Source organism: Fukomys damarensis, unplaced genomic scaffold (genome assembly GCF_012274545.1).
Source record: "Fukomys damarensis isolate Sample0158 unplaced genomic scaffold, DMR_v1.0_HiC HiC_scaffold_20, whole genome shotgun sequence".
NCBI lineage: Eukaryota > Metazoa > Chordata > Mammalia > Rodentia > Bathyergidae > Fukomys > Fukomys damarensis.
Genome location: NW_022900932.1, coordinates 7,712,991 through 7,722,993, shown reverse-complemented (window position 1 = coordinate 7,722,993; position 10,003 = coordinate 7,712,991). Strand labels below are relative to the sequence as shown.

Here is a 10,003-nt window from a genome sequence, read left to right as displayed (position 1 = left end):
TTTTTTTTTTTTTTTTTTTTTTTTTTTTTTTTTTTTTTTTTGGTACCGGGGATTGAACTCTGGTCTTCGCGCTTGCAAGGCAGGCCACCGAACCGCTGAGCTAAACCCCCAGCCCTTGACTTTAATTCTTATCGATACGGTTGGTATCCCAACTCTTTTATCTTAGACCCTTTCCCTAGCTAGCTGCCTTCTTTGTAAGCGAACTGAACTAATTTTTACATTTTGAATATTAAGACAATGTAAACATATATTGAGACATCCTATGTATAATTTTGAAGTACTAGCTCAAAAGATGAAAGAAGGAAAGAAAGGGAGAGAGAGGAAGAAAAAGACTGAGAGGAATAAAGAAGAGAACTTCGGCCCAGTTACCCAGTTACCACTGGTCTGGGACCCCGAGGAGCTGGTTCTCTCCTTTTTCTACCTCTTCTTGCGGTCCTGGGGGCCCAATCTCATGTTGTGTTCTGGTTCTTTGAGCAACTTGTCTACTCTGTGTCCTCCTAGCTCTGGTCACTTCTCCAGAGGGGACCCCTGGCCTTTCCATCCGTGGCTCTAAGCACAGGTAAGTCGGGTTTCACCTGGAAAGAGGATCCTGAAAGGTATGGCTGGAAAGTTCATGGAGAATCCTTTGAATCAGGAAGGGCACTTGAGCATTTTTTGGAGGATGGCTGGGCACAGCCTACAGCAGAGGATCTCTCACGGCCCAGACTCAAAGCTGGGTAGAGAGGAGGAGGAGGAGGAGGATTCAGGCCCTTCACTTTGGAGGAACTATAGAAAAGACATTCAAGCATGGGTATCTGGAAGGGAACAGAATGGAACCTGAAAAGATGGGAAGTAGAGGCCACGCAGGAGTGTTGAGTGGTAGGTGTGGAATGTGACCACATCCGGCGCAGACAGGGGAGCAAACTTTTTAACTTCCGCTCTTGACCCTTGCAGTTGGGGGTACTGAGGCCATCATGGCCTTCTCTTTGCAGAAAAACAGGATGCCCTGGCCTAGGCCACAGGTACTTTGAGAACCACGAGGCACAGCTAAAGCAGCGAGCGTTTGAGAGGAATATATGGCCAGCCTCCTGGAAACTCCCTGGTCTGCCCAGCTCGAGCTCCAGACCCTGGAGTACCTCCCAGTGAGTTTAAAGACAGAGCCCTAACCAAGAGTCTGAGAAGGTAGCTAATGCGTTTACCTGGGATCCTGTGCTCTGGGGAGGACCCCCCCCCCATATTTCTAAAACTCACTAGGTCAAAGGATTTATCCTCCAACTCTTCACCACCAGATTGGGCATTCTTGTTAAGGCCAGAAGAATGTGAGCTCTCAGCCCCAAATAATGTGGCAGCTTAGAGGAAACATTATATCAGAATAACAATACACCCAACACTGGATACCACCCAAAGGACAGATATGGGAACCAACGGTACAATAACTCTTAATTAATATGATCAGTTCAGCTAAGGAGGCGAATTAAGTATGAATCAAGAATAAGAACCACCAGGTGTACTGGCACACACCTGTAATCCCAGCACTTGGGAGGCTGAGGCAGGAAGATTGCCAAGAGTTCAAGGCCAGCCTGGGCTACATAGTGAGATCCTGTCTTTAAAAAAAAAAAAAAAAAAAAAAAAAAAAAAGTAGGCGAAGCAACCCTACTAGAAATGTGAGAAGAAGTAACTTACAAGTGTAGTTGGAAAGTCACATCTCTCTCAGAATATGGAAGACCAGAAAGGGCCGGGGATTTGGCTCCGTGGTTCCACTGCCTGCCTCGCAAGCATGAGGGCCCAAGTTTGATTACTGGTACAACTAAAAAAAAAAAAAAAGGAAGACCCATAAGACTAAGAGTAAACAGAGCTTTTTTTGTTTGTTTTTTGAGACAGGGTCTCACTATGTAGTTCAGACTGCTCTGGAACTCACTGTGTAGCCCAGGCTGGTCTTGAACTCACAGCGATCCTCCTGCCTCAGCCTCCCACGTGCGCCACCATGCTCTGCTCATAAACAGAAGAATTTAAATTCTAAACCTGGCAACTAAAAAATTCCAAGTATTATAGCATTTACATAATATGGACAAGTATGTACATTATGATTTTCAAATATTCAAAATATCCATGTACATGTTAAGAATTTTTAAATTATGTAAATACAAATAATAAAATGCATTATGTATAAATACATAGAAACTGTATAATACAATACACATGAATATACTCATCAAACACTCTGCATAAAGACAGATAATGTGTAGTCTTTAAATACATAGAGAATATTTATAAAATTAGATCTGATATGAGGATTTAAAATAAACTTGAATTCCAAAGAATTAATATGTTGCAGGATATATTCCCCAAACATAATTTAAAAATTAATTGCAACAAAATTAAGAATGAATGAATGAAGCAAAGCTAAAATAGCACATTTTGAAACTAAGTAATATTTATTAATAAACTTTAATATAAATTATTAAATGTATAATAAAATATATTATGATAATAGAAACTACATAAAAATCATGGGGCACACCTAATATTTAGAGGGAAAACAATAGCTTTAATTAAATTCATTGGAAAACATAAAAGTTTAAAAATTGGTTCAAGAAGATAGAAAATGATCAACAGAATAGGCCCAAAGATATATAAGTATATATAAACAATATATAAAGATACATTAATGTCAAGATACCAAAATCTCTCAATATGAAAAGGCAAAGGCTGAAATAAATTAAATGGATTAAGATGGTGGAAATAGGGCCAGGGATTTAGCTCAATGGCACCATGCCTGCCTTGCAAGGGCAAGGTTCTGAGTTTGATTCTCAGTAAAAAAAAAAAAAAATGAGAGAGAAAAGCAACGAAAGGAAATCTATAAATGGTTCTTTGAAAAGTTTCACAAAATAGACATATTGCTGCTGCATCCAAGATAAGAGATTTAAATAAATAACAAATTGAGGGGCAAATTCTAGTCTGAAATCTGACAAGTAGACAAATTCCTTAAAATGTAAAATGCCAGGGGCTGGGGATTTAGCTCAGCTGTTCTGCCACTGTGGGGACTGGAGTTCGATCCCTGGTACCAAAAAAAAAAAAAAAAAAAAAAAAAAAAAAAAAGATGAAAATGTAAAATGCCAATGCCATTGTATCTCCTCACAGTAGCCCAACCTATGTTGCAGGGTGTGTGTGTTTTTATTTTTTAATCCCTTTTCCTAGTTTTACCTGGCCCAAATTTGCTCTGCAGAGCCTGTTTTTCTTTCTACCTTTAATAAATGTGAAACTTAGCATATGTTAAACACACACACACACACTATATATATATATATATATGCCAAGATTTAGAAAGTAATAGAATTGAGTAGATTGGTAATTATGAAAAATTGAAAAGTTAAAAACACATCTTCATAGAAAACTTGAGACTGACTCAGATAGATTTACAGATTTTGCCAAACTTTTACGAAAATGTTTGATTCATATTTTATGCAGAATTTTACACAAAATAGAAAAGAAGTGAAAGCTGTTGGCTGGCTCCAAGGCAGGGTAGCCTGGTAGAAGGGTGTCACAGAGAAAGGGTTCATGGCAGGTAGAAGGAAGCAAGCAGTGCAGCGTCAAAGCAGCAAGCAGTAAGCAACAAGCAATGGCAGCGGCCCTCTTTCTATACCTTATAGTGTATCCTAGACACATGCCTTTGGGGTGGGGAGCACTCATGCCCAGGGCAGGGTACCCACTATCTACACCTAGAACTATACCAAACCAATCCAGTGGACTAATTAAGTGTAATTAACTAATCACACATCCTTGACTCCAGCATCACATACCAGCCTCTGAAAAGCCCCACTTATGACCTCACGAGGCTCTGGGGGGGGGCATTTAGACACAGTCATAACAGCTGTCAGTGCATTTGTAGAGGTTAGTGCCTCAAAACTGGCTACAGATAGCACAAGGAAATTAAATTACAGATTCATGCTGGGTGTGAAGTCAAAAGCAAAATGAATGCCAGCTGATTAAGTGCAAAGTGTATCAGAAAAGAGTGAGTCATGATCAGTGTGATCTGGTGGGGTGTATTTCAGGACTGAAAGGGTCATTCAGCCATAGAAAACTGATCAATATAAATGGAGTAAGTATGATAATTAATAAGTAATAAATGTACAGGAAAATTTCAAGTGCTGTAGAAAATGCCCTCGGAAAGGTTCAATACATCTATAGTATAAGGAAAAAAATCCATAAAATAGAAATAGGAAGATAAAACTTGGTGAAGATTGTATGCCAATGACTACAGTAAATGATTACTAAGTGGAAAAAATATAAATACAAATTAAGGATTCTTATAGCTACCACTAATACTCAGAATAGAGGTCCTGGCCAATGATAGAAGAAAGCAGATGGACGAGAGAAGACAAGAATTGTGAAAACCGCACTTGCAGGTGATAGGGTCATCCATACCAAAAAAAGGAAAGCAGAACAAATGACTATTAGATCTCATGAAAGAGTTTAGCAAAGCTGTCCGATTCAAGACAGATCCAACTGGCAAAAATTTTAAAAAGCTGGATGTGGTGGCTCACACCTGTAATCCTAGCTACTTGGGAGGCTGAGGCAGGAGGATTGTGAGTTTGAGGCCAGCCTGGGCAACACAGTGAGACATCACCCTCGTATTCCCCCCAAACAAAAGTAATTTTCCACTTAGGAATAATTGTTTAGCAAAATCTAAATAAAATAAAATTCCATTCACTTCAAAAACAAAATAGTTTCTAGAAAGGATTAATTTAACCCAGATCTCTTCATAGAAAACCTTAAAATGCTAATATATATAGATATATATAATATATATACCTATATATTATATATCTGAATAAATAGAAATAACCCATGATCTTGGATGAGAAAATAAGATTATAAAAATTTCAATTCCCCCCAAATCAAAGTCTCTAAATGTAATTCCAATCACAACTTGAGTTCATTTTTTTTTTTAATACCAGGGATCGAACTCAGGACTTTGCACTTACAAGGCAGTTGGCAGCACCACTGAGCTAAATCCCTGGCCCTTGAGCTCAATTTTTAAAAAGAACTTGATCAATTTACTGTAGTTTTTTTGCCCCCAGTACCAGGGATCGAACTCAGGACCTTGCACTTTGCACTTTGCAAGGTAGGCGTGGTGCCACTGACCAGCTCCCTAGCCCTTGATCAATTTACTCTAAAATTATATGGAAGAATAAAGATGCATGAGTAGCTACCATGAAAAAGTAAAAATATAATCAAGGACTTATTCTCCTAAATGTTAGGCAATACAGCTGACACCAGTGTGGGGTGGTATCTAATTATGTAATTACATACAAAGATGGACTCCAGGTAGCTTCAGAGTGTGTGCGTGTGTGTGTGTGTGTGTGTGTGTGTGTGTGTGTGTGTGTGTATAAAGTAAAATTAAGTCCTTAGGAAAAAATGCTGCAAAAGATCCCTCTGTGTCCTATCATGTTTTATTTTGCTCTTTATTTATACATTGGATTTCTCAGATAAGAGAAATCATGCTATATTAAGCTTGTGGGTCTGACTTTTTTCACTTAACATTATAGTCTCAAGGTACTAACACAAAATGAAAATTGGAAAAAAAATACAAAAGGAAAAATACTGCAGATGACTATCTGGTGGCCTAGGGGTAAGGAAAGACTTCGTACACAAAACTTTCAAAACGCAAACTGTAGGGACAAAAACAATAGAATCAAATCAGTGGCCTCAAGAGTAAGAAATTATGTTCAATGTATAATGCTATTGGAAAAGTTCTCAAGCAGGTAAGAGTCGGGAAAATGAACTGAATTGCAACTGTCTAAAACAAGCACAGCAGTATCACCTGTGGTCTGCACCGGGCTGTTGCTAATCCACAGGGAAAAGGCTGGAATCCCGCAGAGATGGGCAAAGCCCGCTATAGGCAGTTAAGAGGCGAGGAAATCTGAAAGGCAAATGATTAAGACTCACACCTGCTAATAATCAAAGAAATGTCACTAACCACAACCATGAAACACCACCTTCACCTTTCCCACTGGCGGAGTAAGGATGCTGGTGGCACCCAGGAAGGCTGGTTGATGGCTCCTGGGGAGGGTGTTGGCTGCCCCCTCCCTACCTGGGGGAGAGAGGAGCAGGTGCCGTCCTGCCCTCCGCTCTTTCCTTCCTTCCAGGAACTCCAGTGCCCCCTCCTCCCTGCATACTGCTAACCCTGAGCTCCTGTTCCTCCTGCAGTGTGGTCTTCTGGCAGTCAAGGGTCTGTCGCTGTCAGCCCTGTGCATGGTTCTGTGCTGCAGGTGCTGCTACAGGGTGAGTGGATGGGCTAGGTGTGGGGTTCATGCATCCAGGCCAGCTCCCGCGCCAGAAAGATGGCTGGGAGGAAGGTGGTCCGGAGAGTCACAGCCAGGTGTCATTGAAGTGGTCATTATGTCTTGGGCTCTCTTCTGCCTTTCCTTCAGAAACAGACCTCAGGGAAAGAGAGGCTTTCCTGGGCCCGCATCCTCAGGGGCAGGAGGAGAAAGCAGAGAGTAGCAGGTTGGGCGTCAGGGAGAAGGGGCAGGTTGGAAGCAGGTGGAGGGCAGAAGGGAGGGGAAGAGGAGATTAGGAAACGGGCCAGGGTAAGACAAGGCGTGGGGAAGAGGGGCAGAGGAAAGGGCTCACTTTAATTTATGTTTCCTACTCACCCCCCCTCCCCAGGGTCACAAGGACACTGGTGACAAAATGATGGAGGCTTCTGATTGCACCAGCTTCATCCAGGCCCCAAAGCCCATGAGTGCATTCGACTATGTCCCTGGACACAGAAGGAACACCTGTTCTCCTACCCCCGATGAAGGGCAGTACACAAACCCAGGGAGATAACTCCCAGTGGCCCATCATCAGTGATACAGAGCAGTCTAAGATCCACTTCCTCTGCCCTGCCCCCAGACTGGCTGTCCATGGCAGCGATGATCTATATCCAGTGCTTTCCACTGTGACCCAGCACCCCGCCCGGCGTCTTCCCCCACCTGCACACATGCCCCGCGCTTCCCAGGGATCTTGCATCCTTCTGCTTGCCTCCGCTGGGCGCCAGGATTCCTGCTGTTGCCTCGCTCTGCAATGCTACACCTCTATGTCTTCCTTCTTGTGCTCAAATTCAACCTCTAGGACTGAACTTTGTCAGGGGCAACTGAGCAAGATCTGTGAGTGGATCCCCTTAGCTTCCAGTCCTCCCACCTCAGGTATCTTAATCTGAGATAAAAATGGCTTTAAAATAAATAATGAAATTGAAATGAAGGAAGGCTGTGATCAGCAGACTGAAAATTGAGGAAGTCTTAGAAGTTCAAGAAAAACTCAGATGCAATGAAAATCAGTCATTCACACGTAAGATCTGACCAAGATCCAATTTTCTGTTTGTTCAACATGTAAGTAGATTTGTAGCCTAAAGGAGAAAACCAAGTTGAATAAAACAAAACAACTGGGCTGGGGATTTGGCTCAGTGGTTCTGCCACCTGCCTTGCAAGCGCAAGGACCTGAGTTCTATCCCTGGTATCCCCCTCCAAAAGGAGTAAAACAAAACAACTGGGTGGGAGTGAAAGAGAAATGTTTCAGGGAGTAGAAGATATCACTTCCATAAAACGAGAGCAGCCTAGTGTCACATTCAGAACATTTAATATCCAGTGAGTCCTGGGCATTCGCCACTCAGAACAGTGACCCCCTGGAGGGACCAGTGTGTACCAGCTGGATGCCAGCCACGAAAAGGCCACCACCCAGAGAGCACAGCCTGGACAATATAAACCATTTCCTGTGTGTGTGTGTGTGTGTGTGTGTGTGTGTGTGTGTGTTCCAGAGAGCACAGCCTGGACAATATAAACCATTTCCTGTGTGTGTGTGTGTGTGTGTGTGTGTGCGCGCGCGCGTGTAATAGAGACGTCTCTTCACTCAGCTAGAGCCAGATGGCCTTCTACGCACACACCACTTTTCTTCATCCCTTATTTATTCATTTTACCCTCATTTCCTACACTCACTTGTCCCCTTTTCAAGGCAACCACTGTAACGCGTTGGCTGTGTAATCATGAATTGGAATGCGTCCTTGCAAAACAGGCAGTATAATTTTTCTGTGGCTCTATTCTTTATTTTCGCTAAGTAACTGGTGCTATGCCTTTTTCACACACTTGTGGAACACAGCGCTGGGTGCACGCCCAGGCTGCTGCTTTCTAGGCTGCAGCTCGTACTCCACAGTGTGCACCCCCTCACCCCCCGCAACTGTGCCATGTGGAACCCAGGGTACTGATGTGGGCTGGCCCTCACCTCTCCGCATTGCAGCCATGCTGCCATGGATGTCTTCCGATGTGTTCTCTGATGGAGTCAGAGATTTTAGGCTTTATACTTAGGTGAGATTAGCTGGGTTGTAGGGTCTCAGACACGAGGGGAAGGCTGCTCCAACCACTGATTAGACAAGTAGAGAGCATGCGCTTTCTGTGCCTCTGTAGGAAGCACACAGCACCACCTATCGGCTGGTTTTGGCGATGTTTATTCTCACATCCCGCTTGCTTTCTTTGGTTTTTGGCAAGAGCAGCCCATAGGTGGTGCTGTGTGCTTCCTACAGAGTCACAGAAAGCCCGTGATTGCTTGCCTGTGGCAGATCACTTGAGACTGGGAATTTAAGTCCTGGGACTACAGGTGTGGGCCACATGACAAGATGCTTTCTTGATTTACTAAGCTTACACAGCTGCATGGTTGGGACGAACTCACCCTAATACAGAAATACCGATATCGCTTGGAGCATAACAGCAATAGGATAAAAGTAGATGGAGTAAAGATATATTTTTATCAGTTCAGCTGCTAGGAGAGGAAACTCGGCTATAGCTTTTTAAACACTTTTCCTTCACATCCGTGACGTCAAAGGTGTCTTCTCTTTGCCACAATTTTCTTCATTTTTTAAGCCACCATTTTCAAACTTGTGATAAATTTGAAAACATTGTAAGTAAACTTCTGAAAGAGTTATTTTCTTTCAAACGTTTGAACATATTTTTACATCTTCTGACTTCCAGTGTTGCTATGGAAAAGTCTGATATTAATCTGATTTTTCTTCATCTTAACTGACCTATTTTATCTCTCTGGAGCATTTCATATGTTTTCTTCGGTGATTCGTCTTAATACAAGGGATTTAATTACTCATTCTATTTTTAACTCAATACACTCAGTCTGATGTAATCCATTTCTTTGGTTCTGAGAAATTCTCGTTATTATTTTTTAAATAGTTCTCCTCTGTTTACTCCCCCCCCATTCTGAGATTTCTTTGAGGAGGTGCTGACGTTTTCCATTTTTATCCTGCAGCCCTCTTCATTTTTTTATGCTTCTATATTAGTTAGCTTTCCAGTCTCCGGGACACGACACCTGCCACCGGCAAGGGAGAGGAGGAGAGATTGAATCCGGCTCACGTTTGAAGGGGGTTCCGTCCATGGCGGTCGGCTCCAAGGCGGAAGCCTCATGGAAGGAGGCGGGATGGAGCAGAGCTGCTTAGCCATGGCAGCTGGGAAGCAGAGCAGACGAAGGGTCAGGGACCAGCTATCATCTCGGGGTCACAGCTTCATGACCCGCCAGACGCACTTAGGAGCGTGCTCCGCCCGTCCCCTGTGTGACTCTCAAGATCTGTGACTGGCAAGATCTGTGAGCGGATCCCCTTGGCTTCCAGGCCTCCCACCTCAGGTATCTTAATCTGAGATAAAAATGGCTTTAAAATAAATGATGAAATTGAAACGAAGAAAGCCTGTGATCAGCAGGCTGCAAATCGAAGAAGTCTCATTGCGTACGGCGGCACCCAGTCAAGCCAGTCTAGTGCACACCGTGGGGCTTACCCAGGCCGGCCTCCCATCACGGTCCATCCAGTGCCTTTGGGGGGCGCCCTTGACGCTGTCCTTCCCTCACCAACTCCTCTCGCTCAGTGTTGCATCTATGGGATTCCTCGTCTCAATAATTTCCCTATTCATAAGCCATGCATCTAATTTGTACTTTTTCATTATTGCTTATTTCCGCTGCTCCTTGTCTCCCTGAGAATATTTTGCCTACT

At 43.1% G+C, this 10,003-nt stretch overlaps 1 protein-coding gene across 3 annotated transcripts in view; it reads left to right on the top strand.

The window, feature by feature from the left end:
- Positions 1-7,192, top strand: part of Treml4 (triggering receptor expressed on myeloid cells like 4) — a 12,087-nt gene extending 4,895 nt beyond the window's left edge. For 2 of the 3 annotated variants that reach the window (XM_019208476.2, XM_019208477.2), the window contains exons 5-7: positions 502-559; positions 6,129-6,264; positions 6,652-7,192. The gene's annotated coding sequence lies outside the window, so the exon portion shown is untranslated. Of the gene's footprint in view, positions 1-501; positions 560-971; positions 1,122-6,128; positions 6,265-6,651 lie in introns of all 3 variants that reach the window. The other variant, XM_033766434.1, reaches the window with a different exon arrangement.
- The last annotated feature ends 2,811 nt before the right edge of the window (positions 7,193-10,003 follow it).